Source organism: Amblyomma maculatum, chromosome 3 (genome assembly GCF_055883805.1).
Source record: "Amblyomma maculatum isolate TAMU_Amacu chromosome 3, ASM5588380v1, whole genome shotgun sequence".
In the NCBI taxonomy this organism is placed as follows: domain Eukaryota; kingdom Metazoa; phylum Arthropoda; class Arachnida; order Ixodida; family Ixodidae; genus Amblyomma; species Amblyomma maculatum.
In genome coordinates, this window is record NC_139346.1 from 210402137 (window position 1) to 210421357 (window position 19221).

Consider the following 19221-nt stretch of genomic DNA (forward strand, 5'->3'; position numbering starts at 1 on the left):
TGCGTCGGCCAGTGCTAAGCTGAAAGCTACTCAGGCGCAAAATATTACAGCCACACCCAGAAGACAACACAAGGCGCCGAATTTCGAATGACTTCATTTTAACACCAGTCCTTGTTTTAGCGCTATCACCGAATTCACGTAGTAGTAAAGACGGTCAGAACACTGCGTTGGTATTATTTGTGAATCTAGGTTACACTCAAGTCTACTTTAAATGCTGGCAGTCAAAATAAAAAAAAAAAAAAACGTTTGTATAAGGTCAGTTAAACAGGAAAGGTATCTGGGCTACGTTAAATCCATAGCCACAAATACGAGGTTAAATTTCAAGAACATCTCGGAAGTTTCTGTGTCCTGTGACGACGCCTACTTTTAGAAAATAAATCGCTTTCCACATCCACATTGTTCGATTTCCTCTTGCCGACCATCGCAGTCTTGTAACGTTCGGTCAGCACGCAACAGCTCACCATAGAGTTTTGTATGGCGCATTGGTTTATTCTAGCTACAAGACGAGTATGAACAAACGTGAACGGCTAGCGTGCACGATTAACAAGCAAATGCACGAGCTTGTATGCATGTCCACGGTATACGCTAAAAAAGAAAACAAAAAACAAAAACTACCCCCATACGTAACGGTACGGTCCATGTAAGGCGCAACGTGTAAGCGAAAAAATTGCGAACGTGACATTTTTAACGAACGTTTAGGGGGTTGTTAGCCTCAGCTAATATGAATACTTGGGATAACTAGCCTAGTCAATGACTCAAAAACAAAAATAAATAAAGCGCACTCATCTTATCACTCACTCACTTTAAAGAAAGCGCACAAAAAGCCACCGGCTCACTCTCTGCTCAACTGTATTGCATAGTTACACAACTAATGAAGCATCGAGTTGCTTTCGGAACTTACCTCATGTGGCTACAGCTGGAAAGAGAAAAAAAAAAAAAAAAACCGGGTTGACAATCCTGGCGTCGGACAGTCCGAATCAATCTCCATCTCGTCCTTTCTGGAAACGAGGGGGTGATCAAGTCACACACACACTTCGTCCGCGCAACGTCACCAACGCGTGGCACAAATATCCGACGGGTGCCTGAGTAACACGAGAACCGGAGCCGCCCAGAAGAACCACGCGCGCGCTCCTAACGCGCGCCGCCGCGACCGCGCGCCGCTCGCTGGCAGCGCCGACGACAACGTCTCGGGTACGTATGACGCGCGCGATCACCCTCAGCGTTACGCTGTCTACGGCGCCGCCAGAGTAGGGCGGCCGCGCTAGAATAACGACGAGTAAGAGAGTGAGGAGGGAGAAAGCTTCTATTCTGTTCTCTCCCGCCCGTCACCAAAACGGCCGGACAAGCGGCCGGCCGGCGTCGGCTGCGTAGAGGATCGATCTCTCGCAGAGCTCGTACCATGAGGATGAGGGAGAAAGGAAGGAAAGGAGAGGAAGCGAGCGAAGAGAAAGAGACCGAGGGATCGCCGCCGGCTGTAACACGCGAGGTGGTGCAGAAGGAAAAGGGTGCGGTAGAGTGAGAGGTGCCTCTCAAAGAAGAACAAAAGAGTGGCCAGCGTAGCGTCCCGCGCATGTGATCGCGCCGAGTTCAGCCAGCGCGCGCCAAGGACCCCAGCCAAGCGTGGCTCGCCCCGCTTACGAAGAACGGGCGTGCGGTCACAGGCGGTTTTACGGATAGGACACAGTAAACACAGGGTTGGTTGGTTGCCCAGTTAATGCTACCAGTGGTCATTGTCGTTGCCGCTGGTGCCATCTTTCAGATGCACGTCTTCTGTGCACACTTGAATTAACGCATATATTTTTTTTTTCTTCATTCCTGAATTGATACATTTATTTATGTACGAGCGTCCTCAGGCCAGAAAACAGTATTCGTGAGGACGGAAAGCAAACAAGCTGCCCATACTACATGAGCGAATTCGCAAAGCGGCCACGACGAAAACGGGCAGCAGTACTGGACGATGCAAACATATGTTTTGTCCTCATTTCGTTTCTGAAAACAGACCGCCCGTGTCTCGCGAATTCTCTTCGACCGTGAACGGGACTTTGCTTACTGACTATCCACTCACCAACCAAGGATAGCGACGTCTTTAGAGAGACCCTCAAACAATTGGATCCAATGCTAAGGAGTTTGCTTTCCCAAACATCCAGGATCAGAGGTAATAAAGGTCCTCCTTGAAGCTATATAGGGCATGATCGATTGTGATCTATCATATGCAGTCTGATAAAATTCGGCCGCTTGCCTCTGGTTTAGTAGCATCAGCTAAACTAACGACGTGAGGCGCTGTTTTAGCGAACGTGTCTAAGCCAACATTACAGAAATAACACGCGAGTTCTTTTGCATCCCCCATGAGTGTAAGGCAATAAGTAATGTCTACGAAGCAAATGAGGGTACCAGGACTTAGTCTATAAACGTTTAAAGCACCAGGGGGCCTCACACGACCTAATATCAGACAGCGCGCAGCCACAGCTAAAATTCGCTTCAGTCTACCTTTGGATAGTGTAGTGCGTAACAGATCGCTATCTTCGTACTCCGTTTAATGTTCTCTCCAAAATAATAACAGGCACTCATTAATGCCGTATTTCACAAAAACATTTGATCTTCAATATACCACCCCACTTCTATAGAAACTTTGATCTTTTATAGAAGCCACCCAACTTTGTTACGAAGTATACCAAATCGCCCACATAGTCTCCCTGTTTCTTGCATCTATGTAGCCGTGTTATATAGAACAGCGCAGACTTCGTATTCGTTCAAGTCGGCTTGCAAGGCGCGATGAGCGACAGCGGCCAGTTGACACCAGGCCCGAGTTCCAGTGCCTTCGAACTTTCTCCTTTGCATGCCAGGCAGTGTGTCTTCCTTCCAGGTGTCAGCGCATATGGGGTGGCGCTAAGTACAGAGAGCGGCACTATAGACAGCGGGTAGAAAAGTAACACTCGAGATGCCGTGTCTATCAGCACAAGGGCTAAAAGAAGCACCAACTAGAAGGTATAAGGATAAATGCAGTTGAAGTTGTGTAAAATAGAAGTCCAGTAGACATGCAAGGTTTCGCTAAACGGCTGTTCTAAGGCCGCGGCTGAGTTAAACGCAGTGGCCGGAGTTCTGGGGCGGCTGCATAGCGGGTTAAAGATTATTAAACCGTCGCTATGCCAGAGCTCAAGTTGAGACTTTAGCAGTCATGATGCTGGACGCACACCAAGGATTGAAGTGCTTGGACAGGCTACATCTCCCATGGATGTTTGATAAGCTGAGCCTATAGCCCTGCATGCCTGCTGCAAAGTCCATCGGCCAAAGGCCACCGGGCTGTCGCCGGTGATTGTGACTCGCTGGCTGCAGGCGACGGCACAGGAGGACGGTCAACTGTGCTTATGCGCCTTAGAATAGGCGGCAGATGATGAAGTGACATACCGTAAAAACTGCGGCCTTCAACATCTTGAAGCGCAAGGCCGGTTTTGGCAGGATGAGCCGCTGCGAAGAGGCCTTCTGGCCAGAAAGTACCGTAAGAGGTAGCTGGAGACTTATGGACATCGAAGTGGGACTCTATAGCAAGTTACAAATATGTGCGGATTCTGCTCAGAAGGGCGCTGCTCCACGTAGCTCACAGAAACCAGACCGATTGTATCTCGTTTCAATGCCCTCGTCGGGAGGTGGACTTCAGTCCATGATGCAGCGGGTGAAGTCCACGTGCAGGTGGTTACCTAAATGAGCTTCTCAGCCGCAAGCAGCGCCGCTGCTTGTCCGCGAGGACTTACAGGCAGAGGCAACACGGGCGGGCAGGATTCAGCGGGAAATATAACGCGACGGCTGACCGCTTGCGTCCGTGTATAGTCGAGGTCACCACGTTCCTGCAGTTTAGGGTTGCTTGGGGTACGTGGACAGGTGAGAACACCACAGCTCTGCCTCCCAATGCCTTGGAACGTCCCGTCCTGCGCGTGGCAGGCAACTCGTCTTCCTTCCAGACGGCAGTGATGGAAGTGGCGCCAAATGCCTTCTTCGCGCACAAGCAAAAATTTTAGTGGCCAACCCCCACACGATCTGTTCCTAACTGCCTTTCCTCACCATTGTAACTTCTAGAGTAAACTGCCACACAAAACAGAGTTAGGGATTTTAACTTGGGAGTTTTCAACAGGCCTTAACAAGCGCACACTATATGTGACGTACACACCACGAGATTTCGTGTAGTAACGTTGCAGAAAAAAGTGACAACCCCTCCCAGGATGTCCTGTCTACTGATGAGCCAGATATTTACCAATTGTTGCTGATTTCCTAGATTGGGAAGGCAACAAGAATTCGGCACCTGGAAGCAGCCGGTCTCCCGCAGAATAACATAACCTCATATATTGCTTGGAGTGATAGATCCCATCATGGAACTCCCGTAGATTTCATTAGATCGGCCAACTTCCTGTCCTTCTTTTAATGCCTCTTTTTTTTTTTTTCCTTAACAAATCCATTTCTATTTCACGGGTTCCGTAAAGGCGACACGAAGGAAAAGTTAAGACCTGACTATACCTAAGGTGCCTATATTTCGTAAGCAAGTGGTGCGTGATGCTTTTGCCCTGACAGATAAGTTTCATTGTCGGGTTACTTTCTCATTCATTTTGTCTCTTTTTCCAACGTGTATATGCTGAAACTAAAGAATTCAGGCACGCTTACGGCTATTACCTGGGGCATTAAATACTTCACTGCTATGAAGGTTCTTTAGGATCGGGAATGCTGACTCAAGAGTTTCGCTACTTTAATCAAATCAAAAAGAAATGAAGCCGTACTTCTACTAATAAAGATTTGTTTATTCATTCATTGTACTTAGCTCACTTAATAAAGTAACCTGATACAGCGATACCCTGGCAAATGGTGGAAATAAACCCGAGTGCTATTTTGAGCCCCTGAGCTGATTCCGAAATAATTATAATTAAAAGGCATGGGATGGATGCTAAACCTTGTTAGCCGCTTTTTATTCGCTCTCTGAATTTCAGTCGCCTGTTGTGTTCTGTGATAATTGCGGTGGATTCATCAAAGTACTCTTCGATGCCGTTTCGGTCTCCCTAAGCTTTTTTCCCTCAACTATGAAAAGATCAGGAAGTATCAAATCAGAGAAAAATAACAGCACTACCTTTGAGGTCGATCTTTGCTTTCATATAATGTTAAATGCCACATTAATCCAGAAAACAGTTCTTTACCTTTGTATTGTTGTTCTCAGGTAACAACGTAGTTTTTCTCAGAGCGCTGCATTACTGGTCTACGGCGAACAGGCTAACAATAAATACACGGAAGGCAAAAGCTTTACTGTTGCGGCCTGTAAACTATAATACTGCATCGACCGAACACTCTAATCTTGGTAATAACTGCATATACAGTTAGATGAAATCGTCAGGTCACTTGGTGTTGTTTTCGGTTCCACTATGAGATGAAACGACCATGTAAAATACTTCACTAAATCTACCGCAGTCAGTTGGCTAACTTTCAAAATGTCGATGTGTTTCTCACGCGCTTGAAAATAAAGATTTATCGTGCTTTATATCGCTCTTATTGATCTGTCATCCGGTTTGGGAAACATCAAAAAACAAACTTCAATAAATTATTTGTATTACAAAATGACATTATGTATTACTGGAACTAGTTACTAAGCCATCGCTCACCTATTCTTCCCTGAATATAAAATACATCACTTTATATGCGAATATCAACTATTATAAAGGTTTTCATCCCCTACAGTGGCACAGTCCTTAAATCTTACATCAGAAATATATTGAAAGAGAAACTTGTTTTACAATATCCAGAGAACTATGGGCTATCTCCAGCAACAAAAACTATGTAAATCAAGCAGTGCATTTTTTTATACTAACCACTTTACCTAGAGCCCATACCTCAAAACTTTGAAATACATCTTGTACAGACAAACATGCAGAAGTCTACATCTGCAGATCGTTTTATTTATCTTTACTGCAAGTGCAAAAACAATAGCATGTCATCTGAATTTTTGTACCGTGTACACAATTATTGCGTCTCGCCCTGGGCATGTGAAAAGAAGTCACACACTTGACCCCGTGCTGTTTGTCATGACCATGTGTGGAGCTTCAGGTAATCTCTGAAGCTGCTTGCTGCTTTGTAGCTTTTTGTCTGGGCCATTCCTTTGCAACATAATAGTAACAAAAATCACTTTATTAATAAATTAATAATAATAATAATAATAATAATAATAATCAATCAATCAATCAATCAATCAATCTTTATTTAATGTGCGCAGGAACAACCATGTGGTCTTTGTGCTGCAGCACAAATAAAAAAAAAGAAACAAAAATGAAAAAGCACAAACATGTTTACACACACAGAGAGAACACAAAAAATAAATAAATAAATAATACATGAAATGAAACAGACGAAAAGTATCACGGAAAGTAAGCAAACAATGAGTAGCATCACTTATATACACAGTGAGAGAATTTTTTAGCACACCAGGAAATAAAGAAAAGAAAAAAAGAACGGTAGATAGAAGAGAAAAAAAAAAAACAACAACAAATAACTGACATTGATTATAGTAATATAGAAATATACATAAAATAAACAACCCTTCAAGGCGCAACAAGTGCATGGTACTTAAAACACAGGCTAGAAATACAGAATAACACAATAAAGAAGTAAAATTGAACAAGGGGCAGTAAGATTCGAATATAAAGTTTAAAGTTGAAATATAAGTAAGAAACGGATAAAAAGTAGTTCCCGATACAGACAACATTGAACAGGAGAAAAAGCAAAAAGTGAAGTAAATACAATTTAAGGCTAGAAAGTGGGAGTTTTAAGTGATAAAGTACTATTTAGAATACAACGCTACGAACATCCAATGTAAATGAACAGAGCGAGTTTTGGAAGATGTCAAGGTGAGGACAAAAAGTGTTAAACAACCACTGCATCCTGTCTAGAGGGGAGTGGGAATGAAGAGGAGAAACCTGAAATGGTCTGAATTCCCTCATGCTCTTTCGCGGAACGCGCAGTAGGATGTACTCTAAGAGCTGAGGGCACATAATGTGGCCATGAAGGAGTTTGTACAGAAATATAATATCAAGTCTGATACGACGGCAGTGAAGGGAAGGAAGATTCAGTTGGGCGCTCCTGGTGGAGCGAGAGGGGGAAGTTGCGCAAGGAAAGCGATAATGAAATATCCGTAAAAATTTTTTTTGTACTCTGTCAACCTTGTCCAAGTTCGATTTGCAAGTGCCATTCCAAACAACCGACGCATACTCCAAGACCGGCAGGCATATGGACAGGTACAGTTTTAGGAACGGAAGTGGAGTGTGGAACTCTCTCGAAAGTCTGCAAACGAATCCGAGTGTGCGCATAGCCCGCTGAGCAATGCGGTTAGTGTGAGAGGAGAAGCTGAGGGTGCGGTCAAAAAGTACACCAAGGTCATTAATTTCATCAACCCTATCCAACAGCACAGAATTCACAGAATAATGGTAGAGAAAGCTATGTGTTTTACGAGTAAAGGACACAACCCTAGTTTTGGAAGAATTGAGGGTAAGTCGATTCATCGCACACCAATCAGAAAAAGCAGATATGTCCGATTGCAACAACACGCAATCTTGAAAAGAATGTATTACCTTGAATATTTTTATATCATCAGCATAAAGAAGAAACGGGGAGTTCTTTATCGCCGAGGAAACATCATTAATAAAAACGGAGAAGAGAAGCGGGCCTAGTACTGAACCTTGAGGAACTCCACTCGTTGCAGGGTAAACGAAAGAAGTCTGTCCATTGACACTGACAAAGCAGAAGCGATCAAGGAGATAGTTGCGTAGGAGGGCTACGAGTGAGACTTCAACGCCAGAGAGTAGAAGTTTTTCAAGAAGTAGTGAGTGAGTAACAACGTCGAAAGCTTTGCTCATATCACAGTACACAGTGTCAACCTGACCCCTCTGAAGGACTGCTGCAGAGGCATACGTCATAAACGTGACTAGGTTGGTAGAAGTAGAACGGCCCGACATGAAGCCATGTTGATTCGGTACTATGATATGTTTGAGATGGAAGGAAAGTACGCTGTGCAAAGCTAATTCGAAAAGCTTAGAGGTTGCACATAGAAGAGAAATCGGACGATAATTGGAAACATCAGATTTGTTTCCAGACTTGAAGACAGGAAACACGCGTGCCATTTTCCACACGCGAGGAAAGGCAGCATTTTTTAAACAGTTATTATATATGGCAGTCAGTACTGGTACGAAGATATAACTGAAGGCTTTTATTATGGCAGCTGGAATGCCATCAGGTCCAGGAGACAAAGATGGTCTCAGACGCTTAAGACTCTCAGTTATCAACTCCTCGTCAAAGAGAATGGAATTAGATAGTGCACCAGAAGGGAGGCAAACGGAATCACAATGTGGATGTTTGTAAACGGAGGAAAAATGTTGTGCAAAACTGTCGGCAACATCCCGAATTTCCGAACCCTGAGAGTCAACTAAGCTGATACTTAAATCTGATTTAATGGAACGCTTGCGAACGTAACGCCAGAACTGACTAGGACGATTTGAGGCATTCCTCTCTAAAGACTCAAGATAGGAGTCGTAGTCCCGCTTGTATAAGCGTTTGCAAAGAGAACGCACACGGCGAAACTCATCTGCCCAATTGTGAAACCCAGGGCGTTTCGCTTTACGATGGGCCCGTTCCTTGAGCTTTAACGCCGTTATTAGTTCCCTTGAAAACCAGGAAGGGAACTTCCTACGCGTAGGAGTATGCAAAGGTATGTACCGACGCATACCATCAAGAACTATTTCTGTAAAGCGACTGACTTGTCCATCTGAATCATTAATGTCATTTAAAAGGGACCAGTCGACGGAAGAGAAGAAATTGAAAAGACCGACATAATCACCACGTGCATACGCGAAACGGGGCGAATTCCCCACCCGATCTGAATTAGTAGAAGGTGAGGCAGAGAGAGCAGTAGTAACTAGAAGCGGAGGGTGAAATTTGTCACAGCGAGTCAGCGGTATGTCTGAACTCGAGACTCGAACACTTTCAAAATTCGATAGACAGATGTCAAGAATATTACCGCAACAGTTTGCAATGAAATTGTGTTGCTGCAAAAAGTTAAAGGCTATAAAATCAAGTAGAGCGTTACACTTACTTAATATGTAATGATTGTTGTGAGAAGAAATAAGTGAGTTCCAGTTGATACCAGGAGTATTAAAATCACCTAAAGTAAGAAGTTTGTGTTTGCTATGACGGGTTATAACATGTTCGATTGAGAGCAGAACATCATCATAGGCTGAAGGAGGTAGATTCGGAGGAATGTAGAAAGCTGCAAGTAAAAGTTTTTCATATCGATTTAAAGTGAGCTCGAGCCACACACATTCTTCAACAGTTTCCAGATCGGAACGTCGAACACACTTCACAAAACTGTCAATAGCAATGAGCACTCCACCTCCTCTTGATTTGGGACCTGTTTCAGGGCGGTCGCTACGAAAAACAGAGTAATTATTTGGAAAGAAATCATTGGAAGGAATATCACTTGACAGCCAGGTTTCGGTAACCACAACAGCGGTATAACAAGAGGACAAGACGCTAGAAAAAAATTCTGATCCCTTAGTCCGAAGACCTCGGGCGTTTTGATAATAGATATCCAAATTAGGGGCCACTGCAATTTTGCGTCAGTTCAGAGGGATGAAGCATATCGTCGTAAAGCTTCCCACGAAAGTCCTTGTATATGCAGCCCATCGGCCACATCGAAGGCTCAACAAGCTTACTGTAGGATTCTTCATCAATTTCAATATGGAAGGACGAGTAGGAGTCGTACCTTGTTTTCAGCTGCCGGCAGGAAATGGGAGTAATATTCACTGATTTTAGATGGTTGGTAAGGTCTACCGATGTAGTATCGGGACTGAGTTTAGAGACGAAAATAGTCTTCGGACGCTTCTTTTGGTAAATGGCAACGTTCAGGACAGATGAGCTCGATGCGCCAGTAATGGCTCGACTTCGGTGCTTCTTCATCGCACTGGGTAAGTCAACCGCACGGCGAGGAGCAGAGGCAGAAGATGAACAGGTAATATCTCCAGGAGTCATCCCTCGATGAAGAGCGGCGGAGTAGTCCACCGATGGCTGCTCCTCACGGGTAGGATTGCCCACGGAGACAACGAGAGGACGCTCGACGAGAGGACGCTCACACTGCGAAGCAGCGCACCGCACAAGCTCCTGGCGTAGGCCGTGAACATCGGCACGTAGAGAGGCGATAACCTCGGCTTGTTGTACGAAAGCCCGCGAGTTCTCTACACGAAGGCGCTCGTTCTCTTCCCGTAGCTGGGCAACCTCATCGCTCAGAAAAGAGATTCCCTCAAGCGCGTCGAGGAGGAGAGCCCGTAGCGAGGCAAACTCACCGCCATGTTCGTCGGTCGCGGCTGAAGGGGGAAAACCGGTCGGGTGGCTGGGCAGGAGCGGGGCACCAGGGACTCTAGCACCACCGTCGCTAAGCCTAACACCGTCAGACGACGACGACGCACACAAATTACACAAGAATGGCCGAGAGCCGGACTTCAGAAGTTGCAGCTCGTCATCCGCCCAGGTGACGCACTTCGTGTGAACACGTTTCGCACAGTCGGCACATCGTAAAAACTGCTGCTTGCCAAAAAACGGGCGGGAGCACAGCGCACATGCGTCCTTACTGGGCGCCATCTTGGAAAAAAAAAAAAGAAAAAAAAAAAAATAATAATAATAATAATAATAATAATAATAATCTGAACATTCGGTTTCCACGCTCACCTGAAAATCCTTTAAATTACCATACGCAACTACTGGCATCTACTATAACTGTTTAATGATCTGTTCAGTTCAGTTCAGTCGTTCAGTCGAGTCAGACTCTTCGTGGCCCTATGGACCATATCACGCTAGTTAAAAAAATGACAAAATAAAAGGACGAAAGCAAAGGGAGAACGCAACGCTCAGGGAAAAGGAAAATTGCGCGCTAATTCATCTTTAATACCCTCATTGCATGAATAAGAAAGAAGAGCCGTTTCATCTCTGCTCAATGCGGATGCGAAGGCTGACCCTTCACGCACCTTTTTTCCTTCACTTTATTCTTTTATGCATCCGCTTTTATTCATAAACCTGGCCATTTCATCAGAAAGTGCACAAGTAAGCACAGGGCCTGGAATCAGTTCAGTTCAGGCGTTCAGTCGTGTCCGACTCTTCGTGACCCTATGGACCATGTCACGCCACGCTTTCCGGTCTCTCACTATCTTCTTAACATCACATCACTTCATCTGCAGCGCCTCGAGGATGCCATCTAACCATCGCGTTCGCTGCCTACCCCTTCTCCGGCGACCCTCAACCTTTCCCAACATCAAATCTTTCTCCAGCGACTCCTCTCTTCTCATCAGATGACCAAAGTAGCTGAGGTTTAACTTTAGAATTTGACCCTCCAATGAGCAGTCAGAGTTTATGGTCGACAATATCGGCTTATTTGATCATCTCGCAATCCAATGAACTCTCAAGAGTCTCCGCCAGCATCACAATTCAAACGCGTCAATTCTTCGGCGGTCAGCCTTCTTCACAGTCCAACTCTCGCATCCATACATCACAACTGGAAAGACCATAGCATGAGTTATACGGATCTTGGTTGGCAGTGTAATGTCTGTGCTCTTTACTAGGCGGTCAAGGCTAGCCATGGCTCTCTTTCCCAGAAGCAGGCGTCTCCTAATTTCATGGCTGCAGTCTCCTTCCGGGGTAATCTTGGAGCCCCAGAAGAGAAAATCTGTCACTGCTTGCACTTCTTGTCCCTTGATGCTCCAGGACTTGATAGGACAAGACGCCATGATCTTCGTCTTTTTAATGTTCAGTTTAAGCCCAAACTTCTCACTCTCTTCTTGTACGCGCATCAGAAGTCTCTTGAGTTCCACTTCACTTTCTGCCATTAAAGTGGTATCATCCGCATATCTAAGGTTGTTGATACGTTTCCCAGCAATCTTCACTCCAGCTTAAGACTCGTCCAGACCGGCCTTCCTCATGATGCCTGCTTAGATGTAAATACAAAATGCGTGAAACTTATATTTAGCTGAATAAAACGTGGTAAATTTCACCACGCTAGTTAGATTTAGTCTGTGTAAGCAACTTTTTCCTATCTTCTGTAACTGCGTCGGTGATAAGTGTGGAGAATGTCATAAGCAGGCAAAATGCCGAAACTGTTTACAGGACATCTGGGACCGTTTGGAGACATCTCAGCCGCAGGCTCTAATAAAGCACAGCATAATGTTTTATTTTCAAGTTCTACAATCCGGATTAGTTTTACTGTAGAACTCGTTTAACTTCACGTCTCTAAAACACTAGGACGGTGTGTCTTAGGTCATTATCCAAACCGTCAATGAATCGGGTGCATAGAATGCGATATTTGTTCCAGACTAACTGACGCTTTCGCTTACTCGAAGTGCGTTTTATCACAGGAAAGGAGTTTTTTTTTTTTTTTCCGTTACGTGTTTCTTCCTAGTCTTTATTGCAGAAAGACTCATTCTTTTTAAGACAGTATGCTCTTGTAACTAATTACACTTATCCCTTATTCTAATTTATCATAAACTTTGGCCGTTATGGCATTTATTCGTGTTGAGGCAGGGTTTACTTAGGCATCATTTTTAGCTTTCTGTCTGAGCAGCTTGAGTTGCTCACCAGAACCCGCTAGACATCCCATGTCATTGAGATCCTGGGCTAAGGATGGATGGAAGTCCGCAAACACAGTAAGGTATATTCGTTATATTTCTATCTCTTCGCGGGGATGCAAACGAAACGCGGCAGCACACGCTCATCGGAGGGACTACAAAGGGTTCGGGCTCAAATGCCTCCGTTCTTCCAACGCCGCTGCTTCGCGATTCCGTAATGCAGCGCTATTGCCGCAATAAAGGGGTCGTAAACTATGAACAGTTGCACAGCACAGTATCGCGAAACCGCCACAATTCGTGCCGCTTGCTCCGGCCTAAGCTACGTGGTCTCAATGCAGCGGCGGCGAATGAATGCCTCAAGGCTGGCGGGGTGACTGAGGTAGAAAAAAATTGGGGTGTCGGGCTGGTGACACGTTCATTGTGGGTCTTTGTAGTCGAGATTTCCTCTTATCATCCGCTCGACTGACGGATCTGTAGCACGGAGGGCGTAACAGCTTTGCTCTTTTAAGCAAGCGAGGTCGGAACTAAACAATGAGTCCACAGGGGTTTATGCATCAGCGCTTGGCAGGGCAGAAACAGCCGCACTACATACAGGCGAAGTCTGCTGCGATTACTTTCGCTCTTCAGTTCATTCCGTCGCAGCTATTGGGGAGTGGTCGCTGTAATGCTGAATGACTGCTTCTTTTCTATATCTATGTATATACCTGCCAACTCACTTTCTTGTTTAACTTTGCTTGTTAGTATATTAAATACTTATATCCACGTGTTAATACTGCAGGATCCTTTTTGCATCTTCCCTACTTACTAGCTGGCTAATTTTTAATGTTGGTATACTAAAATTAAAATAGTCTTTATTTGTCATTTGAGCCTGTACCGGAGCTCAAATTAATGCTCCGGTGCTCACCATATTACTAATTTACTACACGCACTCAGCAACGATATACTCTCTCATGAGTCCCGCTCATTGTTTGGTGCAGCTGATTTCGTGACGGCACCTTGTTCTCCCCACTGTTACGAGGTGTACCGCTAGTAAGAAGGAATATGCAGCCCATATAACTGGTTTCGAAAGAAAAAAATATAAGGTAACAATACAGTGACAAATTACCTATAGATAAAAACGAACGTTTAGCGTTTTACGTATGTATCAAAACACTTCATTCTTCGAAATCACGAAGGCTGCTTGCTTATTTATTCGGGGCATGTTTGTCCGGAAAGCTTTCTTTCTTTCTTTCTTTCTTTCTTTCTTTCTTTCTTTCTTTCTTTCTTTCTTTCTTTCTTTCTTTCTTTCTTTCTTTCTTTCTTTCTTTCTTTCTTTTCGTTCTTTCTTTGTTAAACCATGTTTCTTTTTACACTTTCTTACCATTTATTACCACTGTCTTCTAATAGTTTCTTTTCGCGACAACATCCATTACACATTAGTATAAGCTTCCTGAGGCCATTTAGAGAAACCTGGATCTTTGAGTACCTGCTTCATTATTTAGTATTCAAGGATAAAACTGCTGCTATATTAATGTGTTCAGCAGTGCTGTTCAAAAATTTTTTTAAACTGGGTGCAAGAAGAGTAAAATTGCAATCGCTTTACAGCACTACGCAGAGCCACACTCAAACAAAAACAAACTGATCAAAAGCGCTTTCCCATCATGTAACGGGCAAGCCTCGCGCACCACACTTTTCCGGGCCCACGATAAACGTGTAACCTGTACTGAACGGGACCAGATTGTATTATTGTTCATTAGCGCCGCCCAAACTAATTAAACTGCAATTAGTCGCAGGAGGCCTGCATGAAATTAGAACCGATCGAATATGAAACGCGAAAGGAACGCGAAAAGAAGAATATTCGATGGGAGGCAGTGTTATGGCAGCAGTTCACGAGAGAAAAAAATAAGTGACATAACCCAGACCTTCGCCGGCAAAGAAATTGAAAAGATATTCATCACGTCGCAGTTCTTTCGCCTTATTCCTTTTCTCTTTACTGAGCAGCCATGAAGAAAACGACAGCGACAAACAAGCCTATAGATGAAAATGAAGACGCGTAGCGAGAGAGCACGGATTGCTTCGCGGCGAAATGGCGTGTCTGGTTCGGAAGGCCGTAGCTTCCTTGAACGCTGCGTGCCGTGAACGGCCGACAAGCCGACGTGGCTGATGAGACTCCTTTCTGCTCCCGAGGGACAGGCACACTACGTCGACACCCTCCACCTCTCTTCCCATCTGTTCCTCCTCTCTTATTTTCTGCAGTTCTTTCACTGCTACTGCACATAATCTCCCGCCACGAACGCGTTTCGGCTCTTTGACAAGTGCAACTGAAACAACCGTATGACGCATTTGGTGTGTCCTGGTGGATTCATCTTCAGCAAGCTCGAAAAGGGTAGAAAATCACACCACCCACTTTTCGACTCTTACTGCACTAAATCGCTGCCGCATTTTCAGGACTTAATTACAGTAATAAAATCGGCTGTACAGCAACTCCTAATAGTGCGCCGTCAAGGACTCAGCAAGCATGCCTGTGCATGTTTTTGTCCTGTGTCTGGGATCTATGCCACCGTAGAGTGGTTATCTGGAATTAGCATGTGAGCAGCAGATCTATAGCTCCAACCGAAATCATTGTATCGCATAACGGTATTTCATCCTTAAGTGCACAGACTTACTACGTCACCCCGAAGCAACGGACCAAATGAGGACACTGGAACGTGGCCGAATGCATTGGGGCCACAGGTCGGGCAGTTTTTACGAGAACTTCCTCGCAATAAAGAATGATTTTGTTATTGCTCGAGTGGCTCTTAGTGGAAGGGCTTAGTTGCACAATGCAGCACAATGAGATAGAAGAGAGACAGTGACACAATCCGGGTGATGAAGTGCTTCATATAGCATTGTCTGCAATATCCTTAATTAAAATGGCGTCTTACGATGCCGTAAACACGGTTGGCTCGTGTATCCTGAAATAGGTCGTAGCGGACCATAAAAACCGATAAAGTTATGCTGTGCGTCCTTGAAGAAGCCTGGAAGGCGTTCACAGCGTAGAATGAAATGCTTGCCGTAACGGCTGTCTCGGTTATTCCCATTACACATTTTACCACCTCGTATTGTATGTGAATTGTATTCTGTATTTAATTTAGCCTCCTCAAGATGTATTTTGTTGGCTTATGATGCGTGTTATGGTAGTGTACAGCAGACTACATAATCCTGATCTACGTTCTTCTTAAGAGCGCGTAGTAGAACATTCGCGTATGTTCTCAGGGATTTATGAAAGTATTACACAGGGAATCAAGGCAAGATAACAATTGTTATTGGTTATTTTTCTCCACATGAGACAAATTAACTCAACAGCTGGGCTATACCATCAACGAGTCATGAGCAATTACTCTTGTGACATGACAATGTCGAGACATGTAACTCACGAGTCATGTGTCATGCATCATCGGTCGTGAAAAAAGGGAATTAGTCATGGGTAAGTAGATGTAGAAATGCTTCGACCAGGAGACACCAACGTCGCGCCAGCTTTTCACTATATATTCACCATATATATATATATATATATATATATATATATATATATATATATATATATATATATATATATATATATATATATATATATATATATATATATATATATATATATATATATATATATATATATATACAAAATTATCGTAATTGCCGCCACAATTAATGAGCACCTCACCAACATAGCAAAAATTGCATTTTGCCTCACGTAAGTATCGCAGTGGATAATGTTATGCAGTGGTCTCTTTGTATAACCTGCAGTGACTTGCCTCCTCTTTACCAATGAAATCCGCTAATAACTGCTATCCGGCATCGGCTCAAACAGAGTGAAAGAGAGTGCCAAACATGGAGCGATAATTGGCAACTGCTTGCGAAAACTTTGGCCGTAATACGTATTCCTTCGCCTAATTTAGGTGAAAGTCAGGGTACACAGAAGACAAAAATGGGATCCAGACTTCTGCCTTCATATTGCTCCATGGCTTAAATCAAAGAAAGACGCAGGCAATGGTTCTGTGTTTTTTGCTGTTTTTTTTTTTTTTTTTGGTGGTGCTCAAATTACAAGGAAACTGCGGTACATAGCTGGGGAGTGTGTTTGAAGCCTTACTCGAGACAAAAGATGTCATGGCATGAATACTTAACATTGCATAGTCGTCGGGCGCAAAGGCGGAGCGCAGGAACTATTCAAGGGCGACGATAGCAATGGCCCCATTCCGTGCCAGCGGCGGAGGTGGCTCAGCTACAGAGCCAGTAGCAGGCCCGTGCATTCGTGCAGACAGAAGAGAGAAAGTAGAGAAGAAAGAAAAGGAAGAGGGAGAGAAAGACGCACGCCGCAACAACAGCCTTCGTCCACCTCCACCGAAGTGGTGGCGGGTGGAATGACGGCCTACAAGAATGTTCCAGTGCGTTCTGAGAGTGCCTGCGCACGTCGGTAACCCCGAGAGTCCCGGTTCTTGACGTGCGTCAAACTCAATTTCATTTTAGTGCGAGAATTCCGCAAGATAGTTATTTTTCTTTCCGCATCAAACTTCCCTCATGGAATAAAAATTGGACTTCTTCATTCAAACTCTAGTTTTTCGTTACCTGAGTGGCATTTTTTGTTTTTTTCCAGACCGATTTGTTATAAACTGCGTTCACGCCTTACTTTTTTCAGTAGGAAGCCAGCCTGAGCGGTCCAACGAGGCAGAGTCTTCAAATCTGATCCGTCCAGACTCGGCACTTACACAGAAAAAGAAGCTACATAGCTTCCGAAGGCGTTGGAGATATAGCTGCAAAGTTGCTGACACGGCGATGCGTCATTGCACCCTCAAGAAGTTTTGAACTTGGCTCTTTTAGCATTTTGCTTTAATTCTTTCTATCGTGAAATCTGCCTTTGGCGGTGTTCAGTGCACGTCTGTTCCGGTCTCCCCTGACTTCTTTCTTCTCTCGTTCTTCGGCCACGCAAGTAGCGGGAGTCGGTTGTGAGAAGAGCGCGACTGGAAATGCCTCAGAGTCGGGACCCCAGGCGCCGACCGGGCGCCGCGTGCGTGTCGACGCGCGATCGATGTTGTTGCTATAGGACCCTGCCCCCGACAGTTGCCTTCACGACCCCCTTCCCACCTCTTTTTTTTCTTTTGGCACTCCTCTTTTTCTCACAAGCTGGGAACGCCTTCATGGCGTTTTCAAAAAGGATGATTTAAACCATTGGCTTCTTTCGCTAGGCCTCACTATAGTACATACAAATAAAAAAAAAAAAAACTAACCCTCAGCTATCAGACGTCTACTTTAATATCGATGAAAACAGTTTTCAATTTGTTCGGTTTACTTTGTTTCTTTTCTCTTACTTTCTTATTTTCCTTCTTCCTTTCTTCCGCGCACTGCTTTCAGCATAGCAGGAGTAGGCGCGGTTGAGGTGTCCACAGAATGAGATAGTTACCGCGCCTTTCCCTTACTATAAATCAATCAATCAGCAGGAGTAGGTTGAAATAGAGGTTGAAATTTTGCGCTCTGAAAGAAAGCTCTGTTAGGAGGCAAACAAAATGATGACCACCAATACGTGGCAGACATATTGAGTAAACGGTCGAACTTGACCTCTTTTCAACAGCGCTTAATTAGGTGCTTCGTTTTCTTCTTCAGCAGCTTATTTCGTCCTTGGCATTTATGGATTCTAACTTTCACTTGTACTTTGCTCCTTCCACTTAATTGTTATTTCCAAAGCTTTTTAGTTATGAATTCTTTGTCTAGCTCCATTACACGGTTTTTTCTTTTTTTGTTTTTTTTTTTTTTGTTGTTGTTTTTTTTTTGGGGGGAGGGGGGGGGGGGTTGCAGCACTCATCCATTCCTGACTCGAGCGGTATCGGCGTCAGCAGTGGGCAGCTATAAGGTGGACCACCCCGTCACTGACAAACTCGGGGCGCAAGATTCTACTGGGCCTTCCGCATACTGCCTGGTCATTAGGAGCACACATACTCCGGTGAATGACAGCGTTGGGATTTTGACGGAACCACTTAAGGGCAATGCGCCAAGTGTGTCCACCCTATTGCATGCCTTATATACGCAATGGAAAGCGTTTTGAACGGAAAAGTAGACAATGAAATTGTGAGGTAGAAAGGGGAGGATGAGGGTAGGTGGGTAGGCGCTACCGCAGTTACGCTGTGGGATTGTGAGAGAAAAAAAAAAAACGCTGTCGTATAACCCAGCTAAACCCAGACGAATCCAAGGCTTCGTTGGGCTTGGTTGCGTTTCTGGTTAGTAATCATCACCACTTTTGCTACTATCATCATTATCAATTAAATGCATCGTCATTGTCATCGCTACTGTACAATCAATGTCACTATTACTAATTACAGCATCATTATCATCGTTGCTATTGATAACGGCATCATCATTATCATCGCTACTATCATCCTCATGCTAAACAAGGTGAGTTTACGATCTGTTTCTCGCGTGCCCGGAGTGGAGTAAATGGTAGTAACCTTTTATGGAATCAGGTTTCTAACTGCAGAGAGCGAAGGTGACACACCGTATGATATGTTCATGCTCCTGGGCCTCCCCAGTTCGTTGAAGACAAAGATGACAGTGAGACATACCGACATCGTAGTTCGTTCTGCCCGTGAAA

At 44.4% G+C, this 19221-nt stretch overlaps 2 protein-coding genes across 3 annotated transcripts in view; one reads left to right on the forward strand and one right to left on the reverse strand.

Annotated features, from left to right (window-relative positions):
- Window positions 1-1201, reverse strand: part of LOC146197606 (uncharacterized) — a 37334-nt gene extending 36133 nt beyond the window's left edge. For both annotated transcript variants that reach the window (XM_084599508.1, XM_084599510.1), the window contains exon 1: window positions 902-1201. The gene's annotated coding sequence lies outside the window, so the exon portion shown is untranslated. The remainder of the gene's footprint in view (window positions 1-901) is intronic.
- ksr (kinase suppressor of ras) overlaps window positions 1-19221 on the forward strand; it is a 219318-nt gene that overhangs the window by 125485 nt on the left and 74612 nt on the right. The gene's annotated exons all lie outside the window — the stretch shown is intronic.